Raw genomic sequence first — 13,957 nt, 5'->3', positions numbered from 1 at the left:
GGACGTCTCTCCAGCTCCGAAAAGTCTGCGGATGCTGCCAGGGCTGCTCTTCCTCGACTCCGCCGGGGCACGTAACGTTGGCATCTCTAATGCTCCCATTCCCAAAATAGCCACTCAAGCCCTCGTCTCAGTCAAGGCCTGTCAAGGTATGTGGATGTGGCAGGAGAAAGGCCCAGAATGCAACGAGGAGTGGCGGGGGGGGGGGGCTGTCACCACCATGGGCCACACCCGCCTGCTGTGATCTGAGCGCACTTGAGTGTCGGGAGATGGGGCCGCTTCGGGAAAGCGCTCGCTCGCCCGGCCTCCCGGCTGCCCCCCCCCGTCCCCAAAGCACCCTCTCATCTCCCTTTGGTGGAGCTCTCCATTAGATCCTTCTTCCCTGGGACAGACACAGCCCTGGAGGGGGTAGGACGCCGGATGCTGCCAAAACCCATCATGTAAACAGCAGCTTTGCTGATCCAACTTCTCCGCCGAGGAAGGAGATTGGCGGCTGGGGGGTGGGGGGGGGAGAGATGCAAGGTCAGGTGGGATGTGGAGCTGGCAGCAGCGAGGGGGGAGCGGAGATGAGAAGCCAGAAAGTGAGGCCGGAGTTGACCCTGCGTGCCCCTACCCAGCGAGCACCGGCTTCCATCTGGGATTCACTGGCTCCGCTGTGGGGTGAGAGAGGAGGCCTACCGGCTCCCCGCCCAGCCAGAACGCAAGTGGGAGGCACTTACCAAAAGGAAAACATATCCAAGCTGAGCAGGGTCGAGCCTGTTGTCAAAAAATGATGTTCTAGCTTCTGAGCATGCACAGAGGGCCTTTCGCACACAGGGTGCCTCTCACACCACTGGAATTGAGGAGAAGGCCTTCAAAGCCAGAAGAGGCGGGCTGTGGCAAGATAATATAATAATAATAATATTTTTTTATTTATACCCCGCCCTCCCCGCCGAAGCAGGCTCAGGGCGGCTTACAGGACACGGTGGGTCACAAGATGGGGATGGCGGTGTGGCCCTCATCTTTTTTTACCTGTGTGTTTTTGCCAAGAGAGACAGCAGCTTCCCCAAGAGGGCTTGCAATCCAAAAGCCAGGGGGGGGGGGGAGAGAGATTGTGCTTTGGTAGCTGGGTTTAGGGTTGCCAACATCCAGGTAGGGCCTGGAGTTCTCCTGGAATTACAATGTTTTCCAGGCTACAGAGATCAGTTCTCCCCTGGAGGAAATGCCAGCTTTGGAAGAGAGACTCTATGGCTTCATACCCCACTGAGATCCTTTCCCTCTTTGACCTCCACCTTCCCGAAGCCCCACCCCAAAATGTCCAGGAATTTCCTGACCCAGAGTTGGCAACCATAATTTATGTCCCAACCCAAGGTGCAAGGGACTATGGGGGACGGGAGGAGGGAGTGGTCACCATTTTCTTGCATGCAAGAGAAGGGGCAGATTACCCACAATTCCCACAATCAGTTCTCTCCTCCCACCCCATTTTTATTCCACCTCCAGCCCAGAAAGAGACAGCGGGTACAGCTCTCCCGAGTACAGTTGCCAGGGTTGTGTTGGAAAATACCAGGATACTTTGGGGGGGGGGGATTCAGGAGAGGGTGGGGTTTGGGGAGGGGAGGGGAGGAGCCTTGGCCTGGTTCAATGCCATAGAGTCCCCCCCACTCCAAAGTAGCCATTTTCTCCAGGGGAGCTGTTCACTGCCAGCTAGAGATCTAGGGTTGCCAAGTCCAATTCAAGAAATATCTGGGGACTTTGGGGGCGGAGCCAGGAACAAGGGTGTGACAAGCATAATTGAACTCCAAGGGAGTTGTGGCCATCACATTTAAAGGGACAGCACACCTTTTTAAATGTCTTCCTTCCATAGGAAATAATGAAGGATAGGGGCACCTTCTTTTTTGGGTCTCATAGAATTGGACCCCCTGGTCCAATCGTTTTGAAACTTGGGCAGTACTTTGGGGAGAGGCACTAGATACTATACTGAAAATTTGGTGCCTCTATCTCAAAAAACAGCTCCCCCAGAGCCCCCGAAACCTCCAGATCAATTCCCCATTATACCCTATGAGAATCGATCTCCACATAGGGAATAATGAAGTGCTCAGCAGACGTTCCCCTCCCCCCCCCATTTCTGGCAACTCTGAAGCGAGGGATTGGCCTCTCTACTCACGAGTTGCTGCCAACTTCTTCCAAGTAACACAGACACCCCATCCCAAGAGGAAGCCTTTCAATCAGAGACTGAAGCCTCCGGAGGTGAAAAGGCACATGGTCCTGTGGGGGCGGGGCTTCCCCCTGGCGGCCAGCTGACTGGGGGCGGGAAGGAGTCTGGGAAAGCCGAAGGACCCCCACTGGGACCTGGGGATTGGCAAGCCTATGGAGATCAGTTGTAAAAGTGGGAGATCTCCAGGCCCCACCTGGAGGCTGGCAACCCTACTCCTGGGCATCCCCTCCCCCTTCTACCCCCACAGCTAGGTGTCCAAGAAGCCCAGATGTGCGGTGGCATTTAGCCTGGTGGGGGGGAGGGGTTGCAGGGTCCTCTCAGGTCTTGGCCAGGGAGGGCGAAGCCGGCCTGGAAATTTTATAGCTTGGAAATAAGCAAACCAGAGTCCAAACCAAACTGCACAAGAACTTCTATAATCAACATGATTCGACAGTAAAATTCCACCAACAAAGCTAAGAAACTCTTCCGTCAAAATAAAAACAGAAAACAAAAAAACCAAACGAGAACTCCGTTAAAGCTGAAAAAAGACCACATTTTTTCTCTTTTTTTTTTGTGTGTGTGTGTTTTGTTTTGTTTTCCCTGCCAAAAGCAGGGAATGCTCAGCCACGTAGCCAGTCTTATACACCAAGTCCTGCCTCTGTTGCGTTTCACAAACTTCACGTACGATAACTCTGCTTCGGAAAATCCACCGGATGCGCCCGGGTGGTAGAAATTCAGTCACAAACCCACATTCTCCCCGAACCGGACGACAAAACCCCACGCTGCTGCTGGGAGAACCCCCAGTCGGATTCTTGCCACAGTCCAATGGGGGGAAGGCAGCCATTTTGTTTCTGATTCTTTTGCCAACCGAATAAGCAAGGAAAGACTTCCAAAATGGCCGCCGGCAGATAAATAAGCAATCCTTTTCCAATCTCAGATCCCATCTGGGGATTGCGCTTGTCAGTCGAGTCTCCCCGATCCAAACACTGGTAGAGAACGGGCCTCCTTCATCTGATATCTAAATCAAACTCTGCGCACCCGAAAGAGCACAGGAGCAGAAACCATGATGGGCTCAGGGTTTGGGGTGTGGTAAGGACAAAATGGATGCCCTTCAGCATCAGCGGCAGGGGGAGATTCAGGTGGTATCTGTTTAATGTTACAAGCCAAGTTTTGGAACCAGTTGGGCGGGTGGGGGGGGGGAGAAATGACTGTGTCTCTTTAACCCCTTGCCTGAGGGACCCAACATGAAAGAAGGCCGGTTACCTTCTTCCCAGGCCCGACGCCCTTGTCGTCTGCGAGGGGTTCCAAAGGAGAGCCCATGGGATGCTCTCCTTGCCAGAGGCTGACTGAGCCAACAAGAAAAGGAGGGGAGGACGCAGAAACAGAACTAAACTTTCCACCACTTGAAAATCACGCACCATTTCGAAAACCAAATCCTAAATTTCAAAACGGCACCTTTGAAACCTCCATTCTGAGGGGCACTTTAGTGGGGGGCGGGAGGTAAACCTAAACGGATTTTTTTAAGGCAATAATGGAATCCGATCAGTAGTACTTTCTCCAATGCAAACTCTTCCAGCCTTGGGTCTTCCTCCTTAAAACCTCTGTCCCCCCCCTCCCACAGTATTGTCTGAGGCATGTTTCTTTTTTTAAATGAATGACAAGGAAATAAATTTGAATTTTTGCATGGAAATCATTAAAGGAATGACTGTCTGAATCAATGCCTGGGAATCCCCAAATTCATTTCCACCGACCTGTGTGAATGGGTAAGTAACCCTTCCGGGTTGACAATGAGTGCAGCTCACCCACTAACAGATCCCTTCCGCTGTGAGGCTTGAAGCCCGGAAACGGGGAGTATGTTACCCTCTTAACCTCACCCATACCTCATTCCACAGTGGAATCAGTTGACTTGGGGTGAGGGGCTGAGGGGTGGGGGCTCAGCCCTTTTGTAGGCAGAGAGAGAAAGAGGGGGAAAGAGGGGGTGAGATGGGCCAGGAAGTGTGGAGGTCAGATCCCTCCTGCTGTCAATCCTAGCCAGGCCAGAATCCATCGAAAGGGGACGATCACCAGGAGAAAAGGATCCATGTCCCAGTAACCCCCTGATTGCTGGCGGACGGCTCAGGCACTGACCCCGCTGTCAAGCGTCCGGGGCTAGGGGGAGGGGGGGAGGGATGTGGGGTGGCTCGTCCCGTCCACCCCAGCCGTGCTGAGTTCTCCCCTCCCCACCTCGGGGCTGGAGACGCAAGCGGAAGGTGCTCAGCTGCCCCTCCCGCTCATACTTTGTAGTAGATGTTGGCCGGGCTTTGCGGCGGCATCTCTTGGACGATGTAGACGGGGTGGCCGTAGTCCCCGCTCACCTTCTCGTAGTGGGGCAGAAGGCGCTGTCTGAAGTCCTGAGCGGGATGATGATGTCGCTGGGCTCGGAGCCGTTGTTGTTGCCCCCGCCGCCCCCGCCCCCCCGCTTGGGGCTGGTCAGGGTGCTGAGCGACAAAGGCGGGTGGTGAGACTCGCTGTGCTTGGCCCGGCGGCGGCGAAAACACAGGGCTCCCGTCACGGCGGCCGCCACCAGCAGGACGAAGGCAGCTCCCCCGGCGGCCCCGGCAATGATAGGTACGTTGGACTGAGGCAGGGGCCCGTTCTCTCCCCCCACTTTGCCTGTGGTGTTTCCAGTTGGAGGTCCTGTTGGAGGGTGAGAGGAGGAAAAAGAACATAAGAACAGAAGAGAAGCCATGTTGCATCAGGCCAAAGGCCCATCCAGTCCAACACTCTGTGTCACATAAGAACATAAGAGAAGCCATGTTGGATCAAGCCAATGGCCCATCCAGTCCAACACTCTGTGTCACATAAGAACATAAGAGAAGCCATGTTGGATCAGGCCAAAGGCCCATCCAGTCCAACACTCTGTGTCACATAAGAACATAAGAGAAGCCATGTTGGATCAGGCCAATGGCCCATCCAGTCCAACACTCTGTGTCACAGAAGAACATAAGAGAAGCCATGTTGGATCAGGCCAAAGGCCCATCCAGTCCAACACTCTGTGTCACATAAGAACATAAGAGGAGCCATGTTGGATCAGGCCAGTGGCCCATCCAGTCCAACACTCTGTGTCACATAAGAATAGAAGAGAAGCCATGTTGGATCAGGCCAATGGCCCATCCTGTCCAACACTCTGTGTCACATAAGAACATAAGAGAAGCCAGGTTGGATCAGGCCAAAGGCCCATCCAGTCCAACACTTTGTGTCACACAGTGACCAATACACACACAGTGGCTAATAGCCACTAAGAGTGCTTAGTGGAGACATCCTAGAAGCCCGGGTCTCCGTCCGAGTATTCCCATTACATCGGCAACCTCCCGCTTGCTTCCCTGACAGCTCAGCGACCCCAGCCAGCTCCCCATTGCACAAGGAAACCTCTACCCCAGAGATACCCAACAGAGTCCTCATGGGCCCCAAAGCGTGGGTCAACACTTTTTCCGCGGCACTCAAGGGTTTTTAGAAAGTGGGTGGAGCCATGCAGGGCTTTTACCTATCAAGGCTTCTGATTGGCCACTGGATATTTGATTGTCTGTGCAGATTTAAAAAAACAACAACATTGTTTTGGCAGCTGCTACCCCTACAGCACAAGAATCTTCACTGAGTGACTGGGGTTCAGCTGCGGCAGCCATTTTGCAGCCGGCTTGCCTCCTGCGGCAGCCATTTTGCGGCTGCGTCCATCACATTGTGTCGGAATTCCACAGGCGCCCGTGGGCTCGAAAAGGTCAGGGACCCCTGCTCTCCTCCACCTACCAGACACCGGGAGTCCCTGGGAAGGGGGATACCAGAGGCCTCCCGGGGTACGTTCTTGGAAGAAAGAAAAGGTGGCCTTTTCCGTGTTCCAGAGAGAGTGAGAACTCCGAACTGGCAGATCCAATGCAGTGGTGCTTCCCCACGCTGCTGGGATGGCCCTGGCGTAGAAGAAACCTTCCCGTTTGTAGAAAAACAGGGAGCAGGCTAGCCCGAACCTTTGCGTAATCCCTTCCCCTAAACGGAATACGGAGTCGTTTCCTATAAATTATGTTTCCTGAACCGCTCCCTGGGCCATTAAGGAGAGCAAGATCAGACTTGCTGCCTACGTCTGCTTTTGATTCAACATGGACCAGGTTTGGGGGGTGGGGAGATAGAGGGTTCCTCTTAGGGGGGCAAGGTCAGACCTGAAGCCAAGAGGCCACCCCTTCCACCAGACAACTACCCTTGCTCAGCACAGAGCAGAGAACCCCGGAAAGAACGGCCATTGTCCATCCGAGAAAGGACTGGGCTCATTACAGGTACTTCCCCAGTCACCGCATTTCCACAGAGGAACTGCTGCAAACTCGGCTAGAGCAGACATGTCCAAGCCGTCCCGCTCGGCGGGGAAGGTGCTCGTTAGTGTCTGTCGACTCTGGTTAATGGAGCTAATTGCCTCCCCGATACCTCCCCTGGCCTGGCTCTGCAGGGTTCATTTCAACCATCAGCATCAATAAAGCTCAATCTGCACCCCGGCTCCCTCGCCGTTCCCTGCCACGGAAGAGAGAGACGGGAGAGCAAGACTCTCCGCTGCAGCTGGGCCCCCAAAGGAAAGAGGCCTTGCCCTCTCCCTCCCCGGCCACGGCTGATAGCCCCTCTCCGCATTCTGCCTCCTCAGAGGAGCCAATTGGCTCAGGGCCATCCGGGCACCTGGGAAACGGGATACCCAACCCCCCCCCCCCCAGGGTGGGTCTTGGAATGAAAGAGCGGCTTAGGTTGCTCAGTCCAATTGAAGAAATATCTGGAGACTTTGGAGGTGGAGCCAGGAGACTTTGGGGGTGGAGCAAGGGTGTGACAAGCATCGTTGAAGTCCAAAGGGAGTCCTGGCCGTCACCTTTAAAGGGACCGCACACCTTTTAAATGCCTTCCCTCCGTTGGAAATAACAAAGTTATAGGGGTACCTTCTTTGGGGGCTCACAGAATTGGACTCCCTGGTCCAATCTTTTTGAAACTTAGAGGGTACTTCAGGGGGAGGCACTGGATGCTATGCTGAAAATTTGGTGCCTCTGTCTAAAACAACACCCCCCCCCCCCAGAGCCCCAGATACCTGCAGATCAATTCTCCATTATCCCCCCCCTCCACTTTCTGATAACCTTGAAGCGGGGGGGGGGGAAGGGGAGGGCTTCCAATCTGGGGATCCCCTGTTCCCACCTGGGGATTGGCAACCCTAGATACCAGAAGCCACCCCCCCACCCCCGAGTGTGTCTTGGAAGAAAGAAAGGGTGGGCTTTCCCGTGCTCCAGAGGGATTGAGAACTCCAGACTGGCAGATCCATTCCAATAGAGCTTTTCTACCCTCTCACCCCAGTGTTTCCCTCTATTGTCTGGCAAACATTTGTAGCACAGTTTCGAGGGGTAGGTAGGATGGCCTGAAGCTGAAGAATCAGATTTGAATCCAACAGCACCTTCCAGGGCTTTTTTTGCAGTAGGAACTCCGTTGCCTATTAGGCCACACCTCTCTGATGTAGCCAATCCTCCAAGAGCTTACAGTAGGTCTTGTAATAAGAATCCTTTAAGCTCTTGGAGGATTGGCTACATCAGAGAGGTGTGGCCTAATAGGCAAAGGAGTTCCTGCTACAAAAAAAGCCCTGGAACTGTCGAAGCCGACAAGATTTCAGGGGCACGAGCTTTCAGTATCTGACTAAGGGAGAGGTTTGACTCCGGAATAAGCTTTCAAATCCCCAGGTCCCAGCGGGGGCTCCCCCACTTTTGCAGGCTTCTTCCCACCCCTAATCAGCTGGCTGGTGGGGGGGGGGAAGCCCCACCTCCCCCACAGCCACCATGTGCTTTTCCACTTCGGGAGGCTTAAGAAGACTCTTGGAAAGGCTCACTTTTTAGAAGGTGTGTGTGCCTTTAAATCTAGGAGCCAGGCTGAATGGGGGCGGGGTGAGCCAGCAGAACATGGCTGCTCCTAGTAGCTGTGAAAGCAGCCCAGACCCTCTGTTTGTTTTACAATCTTTTCAGAGGTTGTTTGCATAGTAAAGGGTAAACTAGAACTTTTGGTTTCCGTGTGTTCGTCTGAAGAACTTGGCACTTCAGCAACTTGTGAGTAAATTGCCCCAGTGCGACCACATAAGCGTGGGATTGCAAACTCTTAATTTTGGCTGCTCTCTCTTTCTTTCACTGTGTGAGTGAGAGAGAGGGAGCGTACACAGGATGTGCAGCTGCTTGGGGGTGAGGAAATGCTGTATTCAGAGGAACTACAATGCTGCATTTTTATTTCTTTGTTTTAGGGTATGGGAAAGTCTCCTGGCCCCACCTCCAAAGTCCCCAGGTATTTGGGGAGTTAGACTTGAAGCTCGCACAAAAGTTCATATCTCAAATATTTTGTTGCTCTCGAAGGTGCCAGAGGACTCGAATCGAACTATTTATAGAGTAGAACAAAATAGGAGTCACTTGCACCTTTAAGACCAACTTAGGTTTTATTCAGAACGTAAGCTTTCGTGTGCATGCGCACTTCTTCAGAAAAGGAGGAAGGAGGAGGAGGAGGAGAAGAAGAAGTGTACATGCACACGAAAGCTTACGTTCTGAATAAAACTGTTGGTTTTAAAGGTGCAATTGACTCCTACTTTGTTCTACTACTTCAGACCAATGCGGCTGCCTATTTGGATCTATTTACAGAGTAGAACAAAATAGGAGTCAATTTCACCTTTAAGACCAACTTAAGTTTTATTCAGAACGTAAGCTTTCGCGTGCATGCACGCTTCTTCAGACGAGGAGGAGGAGAAGAAGTGTGCCTGCACACGAAAGCTGACGTTCTGAATAAAACTAAGCTGGTCTTAAAGGTGCAATTGACTCCTACTTTGTTCTACTACCCTTCAGACCCACACGGCTGCCTATTTGGATCTATTTATAGAGTAGACGGGGTAGATATTCCTTGCTCACTTGGACCTTCTACGGGAGAGGCAGAACATACTGTTAGAAAGCAGTATTTCTTTTGGCCCTGGGGTTGAGGAAGGAGGCCATGGGGTTAGCACGTGGGGCCCCCGGGCTCTCGTGTGTTTTTTCTCCACACCGCAGGCATGGGGGCTGTCCCTGTCCCTGGGCATACCTGGGTTCACCTCCTTGCTGGGCTCAGCAGCACCTGACGTCCCTCGCTCCTTCTCAGCGGGCGTGTCTGGAACTGACTTCTGGGATTTCGAGCCCGTGTTGGGATCTGGGGTCAAGGGCAGAGAGAGAGAGAGAGGTGGGTGGGCAAACGCGGAGCCAGCGGCAGAGGCAGGGAGACCGCAAGGGGGGCCCCCTCTCCCATGCAGGTCACCACCTCCCCCCTCCCTGCTCTGGCACCCAGGGGGCGTGCAGGTCTGCCTTTGCAACCTAGGCTAGTGAGTCCAAAGCAGCTGGCTTTTGAGCCCTACGGAATTCCAGGACAGGCAGAAAGAACATGGTGAGTTCTGAATACCTGGAATGCCAGCATTTTTAACGCTCTGCAATTCAAAAGGTACGGCTTGATTGTTTTTGTAACTTCAAATGGTGAAGCCTGGGCAAACCGAGGGGTGTGACAGGGACAGAAGCAGTCAAGAGGTAGGGAGAGAACCCATTGTAGCCTCTCCTGCTACGGGGGGGGGGGGCAGTCAGACACTGCCTTTCAGAGGTATCGCTCACAACCGACTCTCCCCGCCCCCCATGCAAAAGCTATGATGCCCTTTGCACAGAAGGGGTTATCTTCTGATCCCACCACCTTCCCACCCCACCCAACCTGGACAAATATTAGTAAACCCCCTTTTCCCCCTCCCCTCCCCCACCCCACCCCAATCAATGCCGTTAAACAAAGAGCTTTTCCTTTTCTTTCTCACTCTGCCCCCAGAGCTCCGGCCAGCCAAAAGGACTCCTTTCAGTTGGCTTTATTATTGAGCTGGGAAAGATTTCCCAAATTTTGAAACTGGAGGGGGGGGGGGAATGTTTTCAAATTTAAAAACCAAACTTCTGAACGGTGGAAATTTCAAATCTAATCTGAACTGTAAGAAAAAGAAGAAGAAAAAGAAGAGGAGGAGGAGGAGGAGAAGAGGAGGAAGAGAAAAGGAGGAGGAGGGAGGAGGAGGAAAGGAGGAGGAGAAGAGGAGGAGGATGAGAAAGGAGGAGAAGAAGAAGAGGAAGAGGAGGAGGAAGGAGAAGGGGAGGAGGAAGGAGGAGGATGAGAAAGGAGGAGAAAGGAGGAGGAGGAGGAGGAGGAAGAAGGAGGAGGAGGAGGAAGAAGGAGGAGGAGGAGGAGGAAAGAGAAGGAGAAGAAAGAAAGAAAGAAAGAAAGAAAGAAAGAAAGAAAGAAAGAAAGAAAGAAAGAAAGAAAGAAAGAAAGAAAGAAAGAAAAAGAGAGAGAGAGAGAGAGACCAGGGTGGGTGAGATGCAAGTTTGCCTTATGTGGCGTTTGCATCCTGGTTGGGATGAATCTCCATGCAGAGAGAAAAGGATCCTGGAGCTGTGCGTTTCTGCTCCCCTTGGCTCCCGTCCTCTGCCTGCCCCTTCTCACTGCCTTGGCAATCCTGAGCTCATCGGAAGAAGCCCCCAGGTGTACCAGGCCTGGCTGGTGCAGCAGGCTTCCCAATTCCAAAGGATTCTGAAGACAAACAGGAGCCAAAGAGCCAGCCCCGAGGCGCAAGTCCTCTCCGTGAGGAACCGAGAACCCTCGCTGCCCTCCTTGCCTGTTGAGTTCCCCGGTTTCCACTCTCTTCCCAGGAGTCCCGGCTCCCAGAATGCTCTATTCCACAAGAGCATTCCTTCTTCCCCACCAGCTTCAACATGCAAAAGCCCCTGCTTCTGGCCCTTCTCCCCCCCAGCCCCACCCCTGGCAACTTACGCTGGCCGACTTTCAAGACGACTTTCATGCCTTTCGACAGGCAGGCGCCCCCCTTCACGTTCTCCAGCCCTTCCTTGGTGCCGTCAGACGTCGCTGTGGGAGAGAACAGAGGGATCAGCCACAGCATGCCAGGTAGCAGAGATATAAACTTTATAAAGGACACAAACACAATTAAAGATTTTTTTTAAAAAAACCCTTAAAATAAAACATGCTTAAAACATTAGTACTCGTTGGTCTTAAAGGTGCTGTCTTTGTATCTCTCCCATGGGATCCAGGGAAATGGGCAAAGGAAGCTCTGGCTCTTTCCTTCCTTCCCGAGGAGACCAGGAGGGGGAGGAGCCTCAGCCAATAGAAGGAAGAGAGGCTTGGCTCAGGAGCTCTGCTGTGCGATTGAGAGAACCTGGCAAAGCAAGCTATTTCTCCCCAAGGGAAGGAGCCTCAGCCAATGGAGAAAACAGAGGCTTTGCTCTGTGGCTCCTCTGCAATACAGTAAGCCTGGCAAAGCAAGCTGTGATGCAGAAGGAAGCAAGAGAGAGGAAGAAGGAAGCGGTTGACAGCCAGTTGCTCGGGGGCCTGATAGGAGCCCTCCGGGGGCCTGATTTGACCCCCAAACTGCCTTAGATATAGGAAAGTGAGAGACGGAAGACGCTCAGGTATATTTTTCCCAAGCTAGATGACCCTGGGGGTCCCTTCCAACTCTGTGATTCTCTGACATGGAGAAAGATATGGGGGAAGGAAAGTGTCATGATCTCAGCCCTCCAAGGAAAGGAAAAGGAAAGGTCCCCTGTGCAAGCGCCAGTTGTTTCCAACTCTGGGGTGACGTTGCTTTCACAACGTTTTCACGGCAGACTTTTTAAGGGGTGGTTTGCCATTGCCTTCCCCAGTCTTTTACACTTTCCCCGCAGCAAGCTGGGGACTCATTTGACCGACCTTGGAAGGATGGAAGGCTGAGTCAACCTGGCTACCTGAAAACCCAGCTTTCACTGGGGATCGAACTCACATCGTAAGCAGAGCTTAGGACTGCAGCTTTAACACTGCGCCACGGAGCTCTTTCTGTGCCACAGGGCTCTTCAGCCCTCCAAAGACCTGCTTAAATTCCTTTAATCGCTCCAGAAGGGTCAAAGCAGAAAGCGGTATTAAGAGGACCACTGGGGATTAGGCTACGGGGCAAAAGGAAAAGGCTCCTGATTCCAGCCTTCAGACACCTTCCAGTTTATGCGTTCCCACCTTCTTTCCTCCCCCAGCCTAGAGTTGCCAACCTCCAGATGGGCAGAGAAATCCAAAGCACAAGGCTTGTCCATGAAAACCAGCCTCCGTACAACCAACACACTCACCAAACCATTCGACAATTACAAAAGCATATATTAGTTCATGATAAACCCTACAATTAGTCCTTAGCAAAATAGGGAATGTGTTCAACAAGAATCAATCCAGTCTTTACAGCAATCATTGCTCAGTTCGTTCCAAGGAATCCTGGTGAAAAAGTTGTGGAATTGGTCAATGTCTCTCAATAGATGCAGCCAGCCATCCGAAAGGTTGAAAAGAAACAAGGCCGTACTGGAACCCTTGTTTCGCACAGGCGATTTCGAGCTGCAAAAATCCTAAATGCATGAGAAGATCGTATAAAATGTTAAGGAGTATACATATAAGCCACAAATCTTAATACGGAGCTAAAAAGTTAAAACATACCTTTTTACAACGTTTTCATACCCTGGGCAAAAAACGCCATTCCATTACAACATTGAAAGGCACTTGAATAGTGCTGGAGAAAAACAGTTATGTGTCATATATGTAACAGAAACAATATAAATACACAGGACCAGTCGATTACAGAAAGCATGTTAGATCCCAATCATTAATTAGCCCATGCGGAGTTAAAGTTCTTAATTTAAAAATATATTGAGAGACATTGATCAATCGCAGAAATTCACAGAACAACCAGCACATTCCACAGAACAATCAGCACAATCAACAACTATCTTCCTTTTCTTCACACCCCTTCCAACCCTCCCAGCAATTAACACAGAACAATGGTCACATTCAACAGCCAGTTTCCTTATCACTACCCTTCCAGGATGTCCCACCAAACAATGGGCACATCCACAAACCTATTGCCCTTTCACCACACCCCCTCCAGCCTAGAAATAGCAGCTCTCCAGCAGCCCTGGCCTCACTCAATGTACAGCAGCCAAGAAGGTCAGAGCGCCTGCTCCGGCTGCAACGCCACTGAGGATGTTCTCCGCAGCTGAGAACGAAACGTCTGGAAGGAAAACTTTCTCCAGTAGAACACGGCACTTGAGCCCGAAAGATTCTACAATCCCTATTGATCAATCGCACGACGATTTCACCAGGATTCCTTGGAATGAACTGAGCAATGATTGCTATAAAGACTGGATTGATTCTACCATTCATGGTGGACATGCAGAAGGGCAAAAAAAGATTGGATCAAAGTTTATGAGTTACTTCAAGGAGTGTTGAAAACGGGGATTCAGTTTAAGCCCCAATTTGTATTGTTATCTTTGGTTAAGAAAGACGTGCTTAAAGAAGATGTTCATTTGGTAATTCACATTCCCACTGCCGCGAGAATGTTATATGCAAAATATTGGAGATTAGAAAAAACTCCAAGTATGGGAGAATTAATAGACAAGGTTTTACAAGCTGCAGAAGCAGATATACTTACGGCGATAGTTAATGGGAAATAAAAAAATTGGCTAATCAAAGATGGGAGAAACTATATGTTTGGATACAAAATAGAGCTAAAGATGAGGAAAGCAAGTAATGGGTTAAAAGGTGCAAGAAACGATTAATAGAGGAGAAATATACGAAAAAGGAATGATTAGATTGTAAGAATATTAACTATTGTATAAATTTATGAAATAATCTACCTTTGCTCTCTGTTTTAATAATTTTGCGGTTTTCTGTATTTGCTTAGTTTGTTTGTTTTTTAACTGAATT

At 51.3% G+C, this 13,957-nt stretch overlaps 1 pseudogene; it reads right to left on the bottom strand.

Annotated features, from left to right (window-relative positions):
* Positions 1 to 4,095: 4,095 nt before the first annotated feature.
* Positions 4,096 to 11,129, bottom strand: LOC132584050 (ephrin-B3-like; annotated as a pseudogene).
* Between the last annotated feature and the right edge of the window lie 2,828 nt (positions 11,130 to 13,957).

Source organism: Heteronotia binoei, chromosome 15, assembly GCF_032191835.1.
Source record: "Heteronotia binoei isolate CCM8104 ecotype False Entrance Well chromosome 15, APGP_CSIRO_Hbin_v1, whole genome shotgun sequence".
NCBI lineage: Eukaryota > Metazoa > Chordata > Lepidosauria > Squamata > Gekkonidae > Heteronotia > Heteronotia binoei.
This window is presented reverse-complemented; position numbering and strand designations above follow the sequence as displayed.